Source organism: Cajanus cajan, chromosome 4, assembly GCF_000230855.2.
Source record: "Cajanus cajan strain Asha chromosome 4, NIPB_CcT2T_4, whole genome shotgun sequence".
NCBI classification, from domain to species: Eukaryota; Viridiplantae; Streptophyta; class Magnoliopsida; order Fabales; family Fabaceae; genus Cajanus; species Cajanus cajan.
The window spans coordinates 23,060,367-23,065,238 of NC_138520.1; positions in this window are offsets into that span (position 1 = coordinate 23,060,367).

Genomic DNA, 4,872 nt, shown 5'->3' on the forward strand with positions numbered 1-4,872 from the left:
TTGAATTTAAATCATTATTTGATGGTGCCATACGACCATACCTATAAATACAAGAAAATATAAATTATATAATATTAAAGACACTTTATTGTGTAGGAGAAAAAGAGAGTACCATGAGTACTTACCGATTCTTTTCTCTTTTTTGCTCTTGCCTTGTGTTAGAGGAAATTGTTAAGAGTTTGCAGTTTAAACGATGAGGTACGTAGAAGAAAAGAAAGAAATGATACTTCACCAATTATATTATTCAATGAACCCAAAGAAAGTAAGCAACTGCAACCCCTATGTTGTGTCCAAGGAGATCCGAATAATTTTTCACCGTAAATCTCTTTACTTATTTTCAGCCTTTTCTATGCTTATTGTGTCAGAGAAAGTTTTAAAGTAATTTATAATCAGCGTGAGTAATGGAGATTTTTAAGGAAAGGGGCAATAGTTTCTTTAAAAACAATTCAAACTTTAACACTAAAACTTAATTAGCGCCAACATTAATTTTTTTTATAAATAAATTAATATTTAATTTTTTTTATCATAAATTAAATTGGAATTGAAACGGTTTCTAATTTTCGATAACATTAGCTGCACGAAAAACTTTCCGTGAATGTAGCGATTGTATTAAACTGCTTCTAAGTATATTACGTTAGGCATATTATTATAATGAAAAGACTAATAAACATATTAATATAGCATATTATTTTAATGAAAAATATAAGTGTTATATCACAATATTTGGTCAGTTATTAAATAAGAATTTAATTACAAAACTTTAAAACTATAAAATTTTCTTAAAGTTCTTTTAACTATAGAAATTTAATTAAAAATTTGAAAAATTATTCAAACTTACATTAATTTTACATTTTAAAAATTGTTTAATGTTATCCTTTTAATTAGTTTCATTTCATTTATTATATTTTTTTTATACTTATACACTATGTTAATGACTTCTCTAAAATTGAATTAAACTGCTTAGAATCTATTTTTTATTTTATTTTCAATGAAAATAAAAATTTATCATGAAAATATATTTGGTTTGCTTTAGAAAATACTTATTCTGAAAATATTTTCAAAATAAAGCTTAAAATTAAAATATAAAAAAATATTTTAAAAGAAAATGAAAATTATGATAAAAGCGACCTTCGAATATTATGAATTACGATGAAAATAAATTTTAATTTTTACTTAAAATTGTTTTGAATTGATTTCTATCATTTTACATATGTTTTCTTAATTGATTTTTCAGGATAATACAAATTTACAAAACCATAAATTAATTATTTAAATTAAAGTAAAAACTAGGAGTGCTAAGTATCACTATAGAACTAAGGCATCCCAAATGTTGGCACTCCAAAGCCTACCAATCATTTGTAGCACATCCAAAATAGAATTAAAAATAAGAAAAATTAATACAAAAAGAACATGAGGAGACTAGACCAAAATCTATGCAACATTAATAGAAATGAAACAAAGGCAATCAACAACGATTGCGGAAAAAAAATTAGTCTTAACAAAAGGGGAAGAATATCCATCATACCAAAGACGACCTATGCATTAACCCATAATGTATCATCTAGTCAGCATAAGATTAATTATTCTCCCTAAAAATATGAGATGAATAGAAAGTCATCTTCTGACATAGTTTCAAAGAATTCCTCCATTTGTTACAAAAGACCCAATAGACCATGTTATCATCCTTTTAGTACAACTAGAACTAGTGTAGAGTTACATTCAAGCCAATTTTTATGCCAACCTATATCATAAGCATGTTGGATTGGACAAATAAAAATAAAAAATTGTCTAAATTTTTTTTTAAATATCGAAACATACCTTTCATCTTCATAATCATCACTATCAAAATCACTTACTTCATCTGAATCTTCAGAATTTTCTTCTTGGTTAGTAATATATTCATCTAAGTATATTCCACTCACATCATCTCTATTTAAAATCTCTCCTTTGTTTGTTAATGGTATTTCCAATTCTACATGTGTATCACTGAATTCATTGAGTTGGTATGGCTCTAAGTCATCTTCATCAAGTGGAAAATCAAAAGTATTTCTTGGCTTGACTTTTACTACTGTATACCAATTTTCCTTGTCACTATGTTGTATATAATAAACTAACCCAGCTTGAGTACCTAAGATAAATGGGTCATTTATGTAATATAGCTTTGTAATATCTACACTAATAAATCCATACTCATCTTTTTTATATCCTTTGCCTTGATTTCTTCCTTGAAAAGGAGCCTCAAACCAATCACATTTAAATAAGACGACGTAATTATTATCCAAATACTTTATTTCAATGATTTTTTAAATAACCCCATAATAATCAATATGTCTAGTCAACTCATCTCCTTTCACCATCACACTGCTATTTTGAGTTTTTAAGTGTTTCTCAGTACTCTTTGTATGAAATTTGTAACCATTGAGAAAATATCCAGTGTGAATGAATACTCGACAATATGGTCCTCTTGATAATGCTACTAGTTGATGATTGATCCTTTCATCATGTAATTGTTTTAATCAAATAAGCTACATATTGATGTTGATGAAATAATTAAAATACATAGAAATATGTTACAAGGTAAAACTTCTTAAACTCTTCCTACAACTTTTAGTTTTGAATAAGTCTCACTACCTCATTTTCAAACCATTTCTGAAACTGATCCTTGTGTTTCTTTTCCACATTTTTATTATTTTCATTTCTTATCTTAGTCATGTGTTCCCTATAAATTAGAAAAGATGTAACATGTTAAAATAACATAGCAAATATAATTTTTATTTAATAAAAAATAGAGTGATCATACTTACTCAATCATAGGTTGGACTTCTTCACAATTTTGTAATATGTAAAAGTGAGCTTGTTGAATTTTAGATAAATTCATATTTCCCCAAGAACCTCCTCCAATAGGTCGATTGTTGATTTTAAACATTGACAAAGTAGTGCGATCAACACTTTTGCAATCTATATATTTATCCGGTCTGTTTAATCTAGAATCCATATCAATCAAATATCTAGCACAAAATGTCATACATTCTTCAGCTACATATCCTTCTATTATAGAACCTTCTGTACGTGCTTTGTTACGCACATAACTTTTAAGTATGCGCAAAAATTTAATAATAAAAAGTAATTTATATGGTGAATAAGAATTAAAATATTTAGATTTCAAATATAAAAAATTTAAGCTAACCCTTCAATAGGATACATCCACCGATATTGGATTGGGCCTCCAAATCTTGCTTCATTTGCCAAATGAATTGATAGATGAACCATAACAACAAAAAAGGATGGTAGAAATATACGCTCCAACTTACAGAGATTCATTGCAATTGACTTTTCTAAACGATTTAAATTGTCCATTTTCAAATCTTTAGAGCATAAATCACCAAAAAATAAAGATAATTCAATTAATGGATCACAAGTATCTTTTGTAAGTAACCCTTCTATGGCAAGGGGGGTGATCCTTTCAAATAGAACATGATAATCATGACTTTTAAGCCTAGAAATCTTGATTTCCTTTACATTTACATGACGAGTTATTATGTCTTAATAATATTTTCCTCTAATAAGGTAATTAAAAAAATATACTCTTTTTCTTTCAATTATGATACCTCTTCTGTGACACCCTCTACCCCAACATACATATATAATAATTATATAAAATAAATAAAATAAAATACAATTCTTCAACATAAGACAGTCAAATCTCCAACAACATAAGGGTAAAGAGTTCACATTCATAAACTTAATCCAAATAACATATAGAGAAATTACAAGGAAATGAAACTGAGTTTTTTAAAAATGATTTAATAAAAACAACATCCCAATATAATCCTATTTATGCCCCGATATCATATGTCCTATCAGAACAAATCCCAACGTAGAAGCCTAAGCTTCATCACCAACATCCTCAGCCTCATGCTGGTAATAACCTGTATGACAGTTAGAGAAAACAACACAAGAGAAAAGGGAGTGAGAAACATCTCACTCTGGCTCACAGTATAGAAATATACGCCGAATAGCCAAACACAAACAAAATAAGTATAACATAGATAAATTAATAATAACATCACACTCATCCAAGACATAAACCATCACTTTATCATATAACATTAAGAATGCATATGCATGGACACGGACTACATATTATCATGCATGTGGCGCCAGTAAAACATCACATGGCATATTGCCGCTAGCAATACACGAAGAGTAGTCTAGGAGTACATGCCGGGTCACACCCTCTGCGCACTCTCACTAGAAGGACATACTACCAGAGTCTCGTCAGGATAGCTAAGCCGCGCAAGATACATCCCATGCACACGATGGGAGAGACTAGGACTTCCAAACCGAGCTATCCCCAAGGACTAATCCCCAAAGCTTTTACACTAGGGGGCCTTCTCTGGCGGTGTATTCCATATCGTACCCTTAAAAACATTTATGCATATAATGCATGTCAATCAAGACTCCATGCTTTTCTCATATCACATTTTCATGTCTCATTCCCATATCACATTATCATGTCTCATTATCACTTTTCACATCATCTCATCATATTCACATAGTCATCACTTTTCACATCATCTCATCATATTCACATAGTCTCTACAACTCAAAATCATATCAAAATTGGTCTATTTTCAAAAATAAACACATATTTATACATCTCATTCAATAAGGAATACATCAGAACAATCAGAAAGCAAAACAAAAAACATTCATATTTTGCCTGTTTCTCATAGGGTTCCTACAGTGACCCACAGAGCACTGTAATTCATATCAAGAAACACAACAGAAAACTCAGAAGGTAAAACAGAAAACATTTAAAATTTGCCTCTTACAATTATCAATGCATTCCCTTAGGGTTTCCCATAGAAA